General features: G+C 42.3%; 1 protein-coding gene across 1 annotated transcript in view; it reads left to right on the forward strand.

Annotated features, from left to right (window-relative positions):
• The window catches only part of LOC102058086 (cytochrome P450 2J2-like), a 119,947-nt gene that overhangs the window by 2,578 nt on the left and 102,218 nt on the right, over window positions 1-15,151 (forward strand). The window contains exons 2-4 of the mRNA XM_027804308.2: window positions 5,722-5,828; window positions 7,956-8,057; window positions 9,447-9,536. The gene's annotated coding sequence lies outside the window, so the exon portion shown is untranslated. The remainder of the gene's footprint in view (window positions 1-5,721; window positions 5,829-7,955; window positions 8,058-9,446; window positions 9,537-15,151) is intronic.

Raw genomic sequence — 15,151 nt, forward strand, 5'->3', positions numbered from 1 at the left:
CACTTATGCTGCTATAATGATAATCTTCTCTAGAACTGCAGTTGTGTATGGCAGGATCATTCAGTCCTTATATTCAGTTCCACAGCATGGACCAATGACAACATCCAACTCTTCTTGGACTCATTCTGCAAAATAAAAGGCCTAATAATGAGTATTCAAGAAGGCAGTTGATGTATAGATTCTATGTAGAAACTCAAGATTTCCAGAACACCTTACACTGCAGGATCTGGGCAGCTGAGTCAACTGCATTTTGCCTATTATCCTGCCATGAGCAAGGACAGCGACACGTGTAAGTGCAGACACACATGTTTCTCACCTTGTGCTTTCAGATATACCATCATGGAGAGCTCAGCATAAAGTGATAGTGGTGGTACCTGAGCCCGCTATGAAGAGATCTGTGATTGATTGCATTCTGAATGTACAGAGTGGGTCATCCTTAGCCTGCAGATATGAGACAGGCAATGACATTTAAGACTGGTTTAATAGCATAGCAAAATCCCAGCAACAGAGCTTTTTTTCATCACGGAGTCCGTACTGAGTTGATGAAGCTGGGGAGACAGCAGCCATGTAGCTCTGTTTAAAAAAATTATCTTGATGACTGAGAAAGACTGCATACAATAAACTTTCTTTCAGTCTATGGTGGAACAACATTACTCTCTTTGTGGTGGCTACCAAAGAATATCCTCAGTACTTACACCAAACTACCTCAATCTTTTGAGTTTGAATTCAAAGAAAGAAATAATAGAACAGTCTCTCAGGAGGAAAAGGAGAAGAAGAAAGTAGGAGTACAGCTAGAAATACCTTAACTACAAGGATTTAAAATATGTTGCAGCTGCACAAGAGGTAATTGTTACCTTTAACATCTGAGCTAGGTATGCATCAATGAAGTTCTGTGGCTCTGCAGGCACCCAGCTCTTCTGGTGGCTCTTGATCTCATCCTTAATAAGTGTTCACAGAACCCAGAAGTGTGTTAGTGCCTCTAGCAGTCTCATTAACACACAGTGATGGGAAAGTGTTGTAGAGCTGCACCTGGAAACACGCACAAGGAACACCATGACATCTTGGCTTCATAGTGCATTTAAAGCCTGAATGTTCACAGCTGAACTGTGCCTAACCATTGCTACGATCCAGATCTATTACTTGTCTGACGATAGGAAATGAATGACCACCTAGTTAAAAAAAAAAAAAAATACCTTGGAGAGAAGAAGTGTGTGAATGATGACCATTGCCATCCAGTTAACTTTCCAGATTGCCTGCTCTCCACTAGTAACTTTCAGATTTGGAGGATTTAAATGCCCCTGAGTACAGTTTTTCTTATATTTTCTGTGTGAAGTCTTTCCCATATGACCTATTCCCTCCTAAATCTTAAGTCAACACTTGGCGGTAGTTCCCAAAGCCACAACCATGTTAGTGTGTCCTGTTTTTTCCAGGTAGTTCTTGCAGCCCAGTCTAACACAGGAAATCAGGGCTATTACAAACCCTTTCAAGGCACCAGCTAAGAGGAAAAACCTGATTCTGGCCCCAGGGCAATATTGATGCTGAATAATATCAATGTAAAGTCAGATCCATTTCTCTGAGGAGAGCTAATACAAGGGATTCAATGGACCTGTAGAGAAAGCAAGCCAGGAATGGTTGCAGAAGTATTATTATTGAGAAAGAAGGGGACAGAAGTGAGCCCCCGTGGTTTTAGAGTTCAGTGTTTATTTAAGAGCTCTTCTTCCTCCCTGTGCATTGGCAAAGAACAACCATTTCATGCCACAGCTTACTGAGTCAGTTCTTGCTCACCTGAGGCTAAGGTGCTGTGGAATTCTGCCACAGCCCGGGAGCCTCTGAGCAGCCTCTGACATATGGCATCCTCTGTGGAGAAGCAATGTCGAAAAAGCACACCAGGAATCACGTTGTTGGTAGAAGGAGTGGGACAGAGATCCATGCCTACAGAGCAAGCTGAATTGTTAACTTCTTTTATAGGCTGTGACATTGAGTTCCCATCCAGCCTGCTCTTGATTTGCATGGGATTACACAAGTAGCTGAGCCTGCAGGAGTCAAGATGCAGGAGTCTAACTGGGAGATGGTTCTTCCGGCTCCTTTATGAGTGACGGAAAGATTCCACCTTATATAAAAGTGCATAATCAGCACAATTTAGGAGTCTCTCATCTGTCACTTTCTCCCATAAAGGGTTAGCATGAAAGCAATGAGTCAGGCATGATGTTCCAGCCAAGTGCAAAATGAATTATGAAAGCATCAGCTGCATAAACCTCCCATTGAGTCTACTGCAGAAATTGAAACTTCCAGTAGAAAAAGCAGGGTTGGAAATAAGAATGAGCCCATGTCATGACCACATACAGATCTATATTTCACCTCTTTATCTGGCAAAAAACCTCAGTCAGGCAGCAAGCTTCCTCCTGGATCCAAGCTTCCAGGCTTTTCTTCCCTAATCCTAGGTTCCTCAGAGTCATGAGGCTGAATTGTCTCTGCTGCTTCCAGGTGTGCCCGTTGGCAAAGGTGATGCCTGCAACAAAATGGAGAAGGACCGGGGAGAAGTATGGGGCTGGTGTATCCATAAGCAGGACTGGTGAATTCGTAGTGGTTCCAAGATCTACCACCATGAGTTTGGAAGGATCCCTGGCAGTATTTATATGGGGAATCAGAGGTGTTTATGCTGGTTTTTCACATCTATTTGATCCTTTTTGCAGGAAAAAAGTCCCATGCCTGTCTTTCCTTTTCTGCTCTTTTACCTAGAACTGTGCAGTCAACACACAATGGGTCCTCCTGGCTGACATTTTTACAGTTTTACACCTTTTACTGCAAAGACTTGAGATAGCTTGGTAACATGCTCAGTAGCTAAGAATCTCCATAAGGATATGCAAGTATATAAATGGGAAACATATTAGTTTTGTGTGCTGAATGTATATTTGGGACCTAGTGTTTGAGAAGGACATGCAGCAGTGGTTCTGTGTGGATAACTGGCTAGCTGAAAAGGGTCACATAGACATAGTCCAGCTGGCTGGACAAAAATGCACATCGCTCTCAGCTTATCTGAAGTAAAGCAAAATACACTGTCTTTGGCTGTTCTTGTTACACAGTAACAGGAAGATTTTGGTGGGAAAAGAATGTTGCAGGTGGGAACAGAAAACTACAGAAGAGAAACAAGGGGCGGGCTTGGTATTTAGGCAACTAACCAATAATGAGCTTAACTTTTGTAATATGTATGAGCTAATTATAAGAAGGCATAAAAGGTGACTGTAAGAGACAATAAACGAAGTCTGCTGATCACTCATATTGAGTGACTGTGTCTTCCCTCCGTCGCGACAGTTCTGCAGCATTCATCTTGCTACCAAGAGCAGTTCCACTTGACAAGAGGCATTAAGAGTAGATGCAGTCATTGTACCAAACCCCATTCTCTAAACAGCTCATTCTGCTAGAAATATTTCAGCATATACAACAGAAAGTGTCATAGGGGCCTCCCATGACATCCTAAAAATGAATGTCACAAGTCTCTCACAAAATTATTCTGCATGTCCAGTCAAGGCATCCTTCACTGCTTGAAATCCATTTAGCAAAATAACTGGTGTTTTTCGTAGCCAGAGTGTGTATTTCCATACATCCTGGGCATCTAGCGAGACAGTAAGACACATGATGACCTAAGGATATGTGACACTTATAGAGAGGCCCTTCCAGTTCTTGGTGGTACTCTTAGGCCAGAGCTCAAAGACTACATCTATTATGTAAGGGCTGTTTTGCAGCTCTTGGCATTGCCCAAGAAAGGGGCAGGAGAAATTTCATCCTGCTGTCAGAAAATAGAAGAGGTTGGAAACATGTTTCACTATTAAAATCTTGAAAGGCTTTCACTATTATTAATGCATTGCATTATTTTTTATGGCTGTTATCATTCATGTATCTACAATATATATAGCCATCAGAGCAACACCTGTGTCATGTTACCCAGAAATACTTCAGTGGAATTTCTTCCATTTACATTGTCCCACTAGAGGTGATTGATGGATACTGCAAAACCATAAATATTGCTTTTATTATATTTTCATGTTTATTTGTTTTCCAATCATACAGCTTTTTCAGTGTATTAGTACTTCCGCAAGGAACAGCCTTCATGGTTAAAGTGCAAATTATAGTTGTAATTAATACATGCAGCCATTAGATGGTAATGTTTGCTTACCGTTACACTGAGCATTGTGCTTGCAAAGTCTAGCACAGTGAGCAGTTAAGCCAAATTTTTCAGATGTAGCCATAGATCTGAAGCATCTCCTCCAAGATGTGCTGAGTATTATGAACTGCCTGGGAAGTACTTAGCTCCTGCAGATCCTACTGATTGCCACCAAACTCCAGCTGGAGTTTGGGTTCTCAGTAGTTCTGCAAATCAAGTCTCTGGCAGCTGTAAATTAGAGACCAGTTTTAAACTCTTTGACCCTGGGTAGTTGAGAAAGACCTGGCTGCATAGAGGGAGGGAGGGAGGGAGGATGAGCTGGTGTTCCCTTGCTCAAAGATTTGGGACTTCAGATAGGAACAACATCAGTTAGCTTGTGACTGTGGGATAGAAGGTAAGGATTTCTAAACATCTGTTTCAGGGATTTTAGAGTATAAAGCAGAGGGATGAATAAATACCATGCCTGCACATGGTTTTGGTATTACATATATTTGTATATGTTACACCAAACCAGATGTAATTATATATATTTATGTAACTATATATGTAAAGTGTGAGCTTTTTCTGAGCAGTTGCAGTACTTCAGTAATATAGGATGGACACTCGAAAGATTAAAAAGTGTATCTCTGCTCTAGGGATTTTCAGGGAACCGGTGAAAACACATTTGTAAACTCATTAAGAGTTTGACTGAGCGCATTTTCCACATGTGCCCCGGCTTTTGTAGTCCGCTCTTAGGAATCCACTGGTAATGTGTTGCTGAACTCACATATGTTGCTCAGGAACATCTATCTATAAACATGACTGCATTTCTCTGGAGGTGGGTGCAGACCTCCTCCTTTGCAATTTTTGGAAACAAAGGCATTTCAGGGATTCTGAAATACGCAGACCATACTGAAAACACATGCAAATATGATCAGGCACCCAGCTGCTGCCACTTGCTGTGAGAAATGGCTGTTTTCTGTAGTGGAGAATAATTTGAAGAGTGGTTTTCACAGCAGTTGGAGTCCAGTCTTTGGCCTTAATAGCCTAAGTAAGGTGGAAAGGGAGGAAGAAACAAGTGCTTGAAACCCCATATTGGATTCTATCTAGTACTGGAAGGAACTGCAGAGCCTGTTTTTTTTCTTCTGTACATGCAGGAAAATAGGGAGCCTCAGTGATGCCTAGTCTCACACGCTTCCCAGGCTTAATGACTCTCCTTTTTATCAACATTGCTGCATTTTCTAGGATAGCCAGAAATGGGGTCATGGCCTGAATCCTGAGCATGAATCCTTCCTGGCTCACTCTCCAGCAGCACATAGAGAAAGAGAAGGGTCCTGTGGGTCTTTTTTGGCAGATGCAGTGTGTAGACCACATTAAGAAATGTCGGCAACATTACTGTCTTCTGTCTGTGCCTCTAGACTGTCCAAGAGAAAATAAAGGGCAGAAAACCAGTGTGATGATACTCTACCATACCAAATAGTACATACAATGTCACCTAGCTGCAGTTCTGTGCAGCTGCTTATATATGTATATAAGCAAATGAATTAAGACTTTAATCTATCCACTTGATTGTTTTGCAGTGCACATCAGCTCTCATGATTACTGACACTTACCCTCCAAAACAAGCAGAACTCTGGGGAAGAGGAACTTCTGTCTCAGCGCAACCTTCAAAACTGTAACACCATAGGTAACAAAGCTTTTCTTCATCCTTTCCCCTTCATTCCTATCCTCAGAAGCAAGGACTGCCTTTAAGCAGTAACACCTCCAGTATGCTGCAGTATCAACTGCTTCTGCACTGGCCAGGCCAGGTGTCCATCTGAGGAAGCCTTCCAGGGCCTTGCTATGCCAAGACATAACCAGCCAATGGCAACATTGCTGAAGTAAGGGCTACAGGATTCAGTCCTCAAGCGCATAAGCTTTGCTTTCTGCCTCTTTTTGATGAGTGTTGCTTATTCTTACCATTTCCTTTTCTCCCTCCTTGTAATTTGTACTGTAGCAACAGGTTTCCTTTGGCGTTATTTGTGACTGTGTGACTGTTCAGTGATTTGTACCATTTGCAACTGTTGCTACAGGCCCTGTCCACTCACTACTAGTTCTGTCTAAAGTCCAACAGGGAGACACAGGGCTTGAAGTTCTGCCTAGAATGCTTACAGTTCAGACTGAAGCCAGGAAGGAGCAGAAAGATGCTTTTACATTCTAGCCAAGGATACATTAAGAGTCTATACCTGAACTATTCATGAAACTATAAAAAGCATCAGTACCTTCAAGAGTGTTCCATGGTGAATTTGGAAGTCCAGTGTCCACAGCTTGCCAGTAGAGGGGAGAGGTGTTGGTCCTGGAGGCAGCTTCCTTTGGGCCCCCTGGATGTTCAGGAATATCAGAGAAATCCAGACGCAGAAAGACAAGAACACCCACAAAAGTTTGGCCTTTAGAAAACATTGCTGTCCTCACGTCCCTCCTCACTCAGCTGCTAGCCCCAGAGCCACCAGCCTCCAGATCCACAGTGCCACAGGCATTAGTCCCATCGGAGCACTGGCACAGCACAGGCAAATCAGTCATATCTAGTGCCAAGGGAATGCAGCTGGGCCACAATGGAGTGTGCCCCTTGAACTGTAACAGAGTGAGCAGGAAGAATGGATCAGGTGAACTGAGGTGGGCCACTTTTCAGCTATCTCGGTGAGAACAAGGCTGGTACCCTGGTATGGACATTAGCTTAGACTTTTAAAGACCTGATTCAAATCCCTGCTGTGCTATAGACCTCCTCTGTGATTCTGGGCAAGCTGCTTCATGTGATTTCATGTTATAGCCAGTTTGTAATCTGGCTATAAGCAAGATGCCTTGAAAACAAATAGTCCCATGCCCTCATTTTCTCTTTCACCAGGGTTCAATCTAGCAACCAGAGAACTATAAAGTGACTGGATTCATTTGGCTTCTCTGGTGGAAAGTCTTTCATTTTTAGCTACAGTAATAGTTTTCTGCAGGGTCAGCAGTCTAAACCCGCTCATCTGCTGGCTGCTGTCTCACTAAGCAGAGGGAGAATATGACCAAGGACAAAAGAGGCAGGACCACCCCTGTGTCAGACTCACTGATCATTTTAGCTGCAGCACAAATCTTTATCTGTGTCCTCTGTGCTTCAGAGTCCCTCCTACTTGAGCTCCTAGGGCTGTAGCTGTCACAAATACATTCCCAGTTAACCACTCCAGTGACAGTAGACAGAGGATGACCCTGTACAGAAATTATATTACACTCTCTGGTGGTTGTTTCCTTCTAATGCACTAAAGCATTCTCAGCTAATGCCCTGATAAGATTTTATAGGCAGTAAGTGTACAGATGGCTCAGGGATGGAGAGACATGATAATGGAAGAACTTTATGGAAGACTGAAAAAAAAATCTGATAAATTTGATACTCTTCAGAAACATTGTGAAAGACAACGGAGCACTGCAAAACACTCCAAGAAACCATGCAAAAAAGCCCAGGAATTGCCAGCACTGTTATCTCCCCCAAATAAAGCCTTTCTCTGAGAGATGTTTTTAGTTTTGTCCATCTTCAGCATCAGGAAATTAAAGGACTTTCAGGGTGTCTGCCACTGCTGGGAAGAGGCTGTACTGTGGGGAGGACAGTGGTGGCCTGTAAGGGAAAAATTATTTTGATCCCGTGTTGCAGCTGGGTGTTAAGGATGGGAGTTTTCCCTCATTGAATGTGCAGCTGACAGCATGGCTGTCTCATCAGGACCACCCTGGGAGGGGCCTGGGCAACTGGTTGGCTCAGCATCATGGCTGCAGGGACACTGTGCTCTCTACTGCTATCTTACAGGCTTGTTACATGCCCAGCTCCCCCTGCTTTCATTCTGACTTCCATGGAATGGAAGAAACAGTGAATACTTCTTGCCAAGGTGCAAGGCAGCAAGATGCCTGGGTGAGTCCATGGTACTTAATAAATCAAAGACATGTTTGTCAGCTCACAGAGAATACGAACTTCCAGTTGGATGCAGTTTTACAAGTTTACAAGTCTTTACCTTTACACTTTGTGCTGACCTCGGTGTGTTCTCCAAGAAAGCACAATCCAAGTGGGCTTGCATGTGACCTCCTCTGGGATAAGAAAAATATGGAGCAGTGCCCAGTGCAGAGTGGTCATTGCGGTTTCTGTTTCTGCCAAAAAGAGATCATGGAGAACCCAGACCAGGTTGTCTTCATCAAATTGCAGAGCTGGGATTGCCTTTAATATTCAGGCAAGAGAGGGGCAAGTTTAGAGTACAACTGACATTACAACATGTGCAGTCATCAACTTCAGCAAACAATGATTTGCAGAATTTCTGATTTTCCAAAGCAAATAAATGTGAAGAGCAGTAGGAGATAGTAATAATATCTGATAAGTCTCTGTTTCTTCATGTCTGAACAATGTATCCTGTCTCATAGGCAGTGTTAAGAAGTGCTCTGAATGATAGCAAAAGATCAAGCTGAAAGTTTTTCACTGGCAGATGTTTCTTTAAGAGAACTGATTGCTGAATTCGGAACACTCCATGGGATTTTCTTATTTCAGTGAAAGCTTTAGGACAAGTTTATAGAGTCCCACTCCTCCACCACTGTCCTCCTGTGCCATACTGCAGGGACAGAGTCCTGTGGTATCCCTGGAAACTGCATCTGTTGTGCGTTCCCTCTTTACCAAAGAATGTGCAATGCATGTAAGCTCTTGACAAGTTAAAAATTTCTTGTGAAGATCTGGGAAATGGTTCAAGAACCAGGGCAAGATATAAACAAGTATCAAACACACAGCAGCCTTGCCTTTATTCTTTCTACTTAAATTCCCAGCAGTGCTCTCAACATATTAAAGCATCCAAGATAAATTTTGGCAGTAAGAACTGCTATTTAATTTTACTAAGAGATGTGTTTTGGCATCATGAAGCTGGTTCAGTTTCTCTGTTTCAGGACTCTGTTTCTCAGTTTCAGGACTCTGATTAGCAGCATCTAAAATATATATGGCTAGAACACCATTAGGAAACATCTGAAACACCTAATCTGAATGACTACAAAAAAAGAACTCTTTGTTTGTCAGGAAAATTAAGATTCAGAGAAGTCAAAATCTCAAGAAATAGTTTCTTCTCATCTGACAAACAAGCTTTTTAGATACTTTTGCCATAGTGCCATACTGTCAACTAGGATCCAACTGCTGCTGTAACTGTCTTGCAGGCTTTTCATGTTTTGTCCTGTGGATCATACCTGGATTTTTCAGGTTTTTTTAAATTTCTTCATATTGTTCACTATTCCATTTTTGCTGCTTATATTTTTAATTTTCTTTCTCTTGTAGGACTCCTCTGTCTCAGTCTTTCTACATCTGCAAGATATGATCTTCAAGCAGTTAATTGGCTCTCCTGGGAACAGCTGCGCAGAACCAAAGGTACTTATAGGAGGTTGGGAGATGGTACCCAAATTAAAGATGTCATTCACTATTCACCTGAATCATGTTCTCTACATGACACTCATGGAGAAATAATTGCTGTGAGCCTAGCAAGAAGAGCAATCAATATTTTCCAGGCCATGCTGTGTAAGGTTGTACCAATGTCTCTCTGGAGGGTGATAACAGAAAGAACCCAGCCCACAGCCAGTGGAGGTATAGAATAGAAGTGGTAATCCCAGCAGCTTTGGTAGTAAGTAGATAATTCTGTGTAATATCATGTCCTGCCTGAGACGCTAATCACAAGGAAACAGAAATGAAGTTTTCTAAAGCAGAGGAGAAATTATGTCCTTTTAAGTGTCTTTTTTATAACGTTGCACTATTATTGCAATGAATATTTTCAAGAAAGCCTATTTCCTCCTTCTTATATAGTCGTATGGTGAAATCTGCATGCTCTGCTACACAGCAATAACCTACATACAACAAACACCTCTGAAGGAATTTTGAGTGCTAATGTATGACAGTACAGGTTGTTCACAGCAGTGGTCTGTTGACACTGAACAACACTGGAACTAGGGAAACTTCTCAAGTCTTACCTGGCATTTGATGATTAAAACCTCTGAAAACTCCTTGCAATTTAGTGGGGCCTCTGCGACTTCCAAACTTGGTCTGCTGTCATACCACAGGGTTTATACTTAACACTGCCTGGTATGGATTTGTCTATTCAGGGGCACCTCTCTTGAGTCACCTGAGTGCACATTGGTTGCCAAAGAAGCTCAGAATTAAAAGAAGAATGGTGAATTCTCGTAATTGCTATGCTAGAAATTATTATAAAAAGCATGAAGTGGGAAAATACCTGTGAAATGGGTCCTTCCTGCAAGCAGACAGGTCTCCTCTGGGTCATCCCTTCATTGCCTTAGCTATAAGCCAGCAGTGGCAGATCCTGTCTTACACCAGACCCTGTTTTGAGACTCCGGGGCTCTGATGACAATACCTGACAACAGACTGGATCTCACTGTGGCAGTAGATCTCTTCATTCTCCTTCCTTCTGCATATGTTTAAGGGCATTTGTCCCTGTTGCAGCTTGGATTAGTAGCAGACACAGGCAATAGCACAAAGAAAATGTCCTCTCAGCTTGTTTGCATGTGTTTTTCATGGACATACGCTTCCCTGGTGGCATGTTGATTTCTTTCCCTGGGAACCATCTTCCTGATTAGAAAATCATTCAATACTGGCTTGTCTGATTTCTCCTCTCCCGGGACGATATGGCTTCCTCTCCCAGATGATATGGCTCCCCCTCTAACAGCCTTCATGACCTTTTGCAAACTAGCAAAACTTCTGATTCTGACTCAAGGCGCTGCATTTCGTCCTTGAAGACAAAACACATACCTTGTGGAATGCCAAAGTGGCTAGTCATTTTCCCCTCTTCTAGCAGTTTGAGGATCTAGGTTGTTCCATGACATCTTCGTGCCTCATTCTGGAGAGAATTTCTTACTGAGAATTTCTTATTCATGAGGTTACACTGGAGAGTGATAGGTCTTAAGGAATAATGGGCTGGGGAAGAGTGAGTCCTTAACTGAAATGTACTAGTGACTGTATTGGTTACCACCAAATGTGGCAAAAGAAAGGTAGGTAAGTCAGTGTAATTTAGGTTGGTATTTTTTAAGGAGAGAGGCTTAAATAAATCCATATTTATTGAATGGAACACCATGGATTTCTTTGGAAGTTCAGTACTGCTAAATACCATGCCACTTTTAATTTTATTTGAACTTGGAAATCTCTCCGTTAGGCTGCCTGTGCTTGCAACAATAAACTAAAGGCTTTTTAATTGACTTAATTGTTCCCTGAGGGTGAAAATACTGCTTTCTCAGTTGGCTTTTGGCTGAGTCACAAACACTCCATTTTCATTCCCTCTCAGGCTCAGATGGCTCCCCTAAATCCATGCTTTTTTCCATGGACTCCAGCAGTGATGTATGTTTTTGCAAGAGTAAGCTACAGGTACAGCATTGCTCCATATATAACACATCTTATTTATGTGGCATCTTTTGATTATTTTATAATTTATCTGTTAGCTAATTTAAATACATAAGTTGTGTAATTTCCTCCAAATGTTTTGTTGGCCAGGGTTCTATCTGAAACAAACATCCCAAAGCTTGTTCCCAGTGGTGGGGAGAGGAGCTGGGTCAGGAGGGCTGGTCTCCTTTGCTCATCGCAGCTCAGACACTGCTAGGCTAGGGAAAAAAAATTGGAGCTGCTAAATGCTTCCTCATGTCCTTGCTGATCCCTGTTTGTCCTCAGTGCTGGCCACGACAAGAGCTGAACTTCTTTTACTCCAACAGTCCCACCACTTCTCTACACTTGTAATTTTTCTTTTCTGGAACCTCCAGCAGGGCAGGGGCTGCTAGGCTGAGATTTTTTTAGTATATGACGCTTTTGCACCAGCCATTTCTCACCTAGTGCATTGTAGTCTCTCAGCTCCTGCTGAGACTTGCCTCTAACCCAGAGGGGAGAACTGTAAAAGCTATTTTGAATGGAAATTTTATTCCATGTACATGGAGGGAGAAAAAAATTGAAATCCTTTTGATTTGGGCTAAAAAATAGGGCCCACAGCTGCTGTGTTTTTTAAATGTGATTGCTTTATTTCCTGTGGATGTCTCTACAGCAAGAAGAAATCTATAGTTAAACGTATGATTTTTTTTTTCATTTTTATAATATATATTTCCATGTATTTGTGCATATAAAGCCATTGATTTGCTCCAGCTAATATGAGCTGCTCATGAGCAGCAGAGCACTGTGGAACCACCTTAACAGATCATTCATACAGATTTATAGTGGCTCCTCAGACCATGCTGGAGAATGACCCAGATAATTTAGGACTATTTTTTCCTCTATTTTATTGTACCCACATCTGTCTGGGTTTATTCTATCTATTATTTTCTACCTTGTGTCTTCATTTTTATGTTCATCCAGACCAATAAAACCCTTTTTCCTCTAAGAGTTCTGCAAGGAGTTTAGAATAATTTTTAAATGTCACATTGCAAAGCTTGTTCTACTCTTCAATTCTTCTAAATCATCAGTGAGGACATTAAATCAAGTCCAACCTAACACTAGATCACTTTGTACCATCCCTGCTAGTATACCTTACCTCGTTCAGGGAGTATCCAGCCATGCCTGTGAGTTTTTACTGAGACTAATGGAAATGAATCTTTTCATACATGTACAGAACATCCCAAAATAGCCAAATCCAGCCATGGCACTGAGCACAGTAGAGTAGGTGTACCTAGATGCCAGAAGGGTATTTGCAGCAGGCAGTGCCTGAAAGCACCTGCTGCCAAGAGTACCAGCAGCAACGCAGGTTTCAGGCACATGCATTAAGTCTTTGAAGCCCTGGCATTGTACAATTCAAAGGAATCACAGGATGGAAGCTGCTCTGTGGAGGATGCCACAGGGGCATCTCAAAGGTGGACAAGATTACCAGTACTCAGGAGTGCAGGTTCAAACTCATTTTGACAGAGACTAAAAGAAGGAAAAGACTTTTTAAAAATATAAAGCAAACTTAAAATCATCCTGAGACTTGCAGTCACTGTGTCAAGCTGCTTTAAGTCTAAAGCACCCTCAGACCTTATGGAAGGCCAGAAGATGGCTTTCTAGGAGCAGTGGATTGGCAGACTGGACAGAAGTTGGACAGCAGATCTGCCAAGGCTGCTTCTTGGTCCTGGAAAAATAACAACGCTGCAGCCAGTGACAGTGGGGTAGAGCACTGAATGCAGGCCTTACTCTGGAGGGAGCTAAGGTAGCAGCTGTTTCAGTGGAGGCTGGGAATTGCCATTGCCTCAGCAAATGGGAGTTTTCACCAGCATGAAATATAAGGATACAGGCAGGTTCCCATGAATATAATGTCCTAGGCACACACTTGTAACTCTGTCCTTCCCTAGGGATGTCTCAGGTCTAGAAAAAGATCTGTCAGCTTTGGTTTTTAGCTACAGTAGGAGGTATGATTAGAAACAGTCCACATTTAGACCAAATTAAGATTCTTACAGGCTCTTCTAACAGCTGCCAAACCTCAGTGAGGAGGTACTGGCTTTCTACCAGTCATGGCCACTTCTCTTTCTTTTCCCCTGGTGTATCCTTGTTTTCTTCCTTTCTTCCCTTACTCCAAGCACTGTTTTTTGCTCACCTGCCATCTCCCCCAAACTCCTATCCACCTTCTTTACAAGACATATTGTTCTCTCCCTCCAACACATCTTTCTTTGTAAGGGCTCTCAGGCTCAGCCCCTGAACCCCAACATCTGTCCCTAGATTCAGGGAACAGTTTTTTTCCCCAGTACTTTCAGTTCCAGGTCAGATACCTTTTCTCCCATCCTCAGCTCACAGCCTTTTATAAAATTCAGTTACGGCCAAGGCTTCCATCAGATTTCACTAGCAGCAGAAGTGTTTTGCTCTTCAGCTGTTTCTAGATTGGCAGCAAAGCTACAGCCCTTGCCTCAGCACTGTCTATGTCCTGCTCAGGCACTGCCGTCCTGCACACTGTAAGAACAGAATGGGTTGCAAGGACCACTCAAAGCTGTGGAGCCAGGCAGTTGTCTCTTTTGTCCACTGTTCACATTCAAACTGATCAAACTGATCAGTCCTATGTAACACAAACTCCTGCTCAGGCTGTGGTAAAATGCCTCTTTGAGAACCAGCTACCCCCATCTCCCTTCACTGGCCAAACACAGCAGTGCTAATAATTAAGCAACATTAATACTGACCACTTAAACTTGAGCTCTGTTATACCCCTGCTGGGCAGTGGAAGTGGATTAATAGATGAGATCGGAAAGTTAAGGCTCCCCTATTGAAAGGATAAATTAATATTAAAGATTGGTGGTTTGTTAATAAATACACTGATAATCAAGTTACATGAACCTTATCTCTTACAAAGTTGACTTATCTCTCTTTGCTGATGGGACAGCTGAATCCTGCGTGCTGTCTTGTAATTACAATCACTCAGGAATTTTGTATGCCATGCAGTCAAGAATGTGAGTGATGCTTTTGGTACTGGCACTCCTAAATAAATAAATACCAGATCCTGACTGGTGTTTGTTGCCCTGAACAAGCTTCCTGCAGCTGGCTAGTTGCCTGTGCATTGGCTCTGCGCTATACCCTCTAAAATCCTACAGAATCATAAACTCATCCCTTACTTTTCCTTTATAAATCATGACTGTGAACTGGTTTGAACTCACTTCAGCTAAAAAAAAATACAAGCAAACTGTTGACTTTGTGAGATTTGGTCTCAGAGAAGGCAACTTCTTGGTAGAGCTGATTAGATCAGACCTGTTCTTAATTACTGTTAGAAGTCACCATAGTGTAATTCAGCTCAACAAATGAAACCAATTTCTAACAGCGTGATTTCAGTCTATCTCAAAGGGCTAGGGGATAAGGATGAAATGAAATTTACCCATGTGTGTTGGGAAAAGGTTAAAGAGCTGACATTTCTTGGGTACAATTTTTATCTAAAAATCTAATCTAACAAGATGACTTGCTGATTCAGATCATAGTACCCATATCTCCCACCATTTGAATAACACACAAAAAGCTGTCTTAGCCATACTGTCTTGAGTGAAGTGGCAAAGCTGTTC

The sequence above is a fragment of the Falco cherrug genome, chromosome 11 (genome assembly GCF_023634085.1).
Source record: "Falco cherrug isolate bFalChe1 chromosome 11, bFalChe1.pri, whole genome shotgun sequence".
Taxonomy (NCBI): Eukaryota; Metazoa; Chordata; class Aves; order Falconiformes; family Falconidae; genus Falco; species Falco cherrug.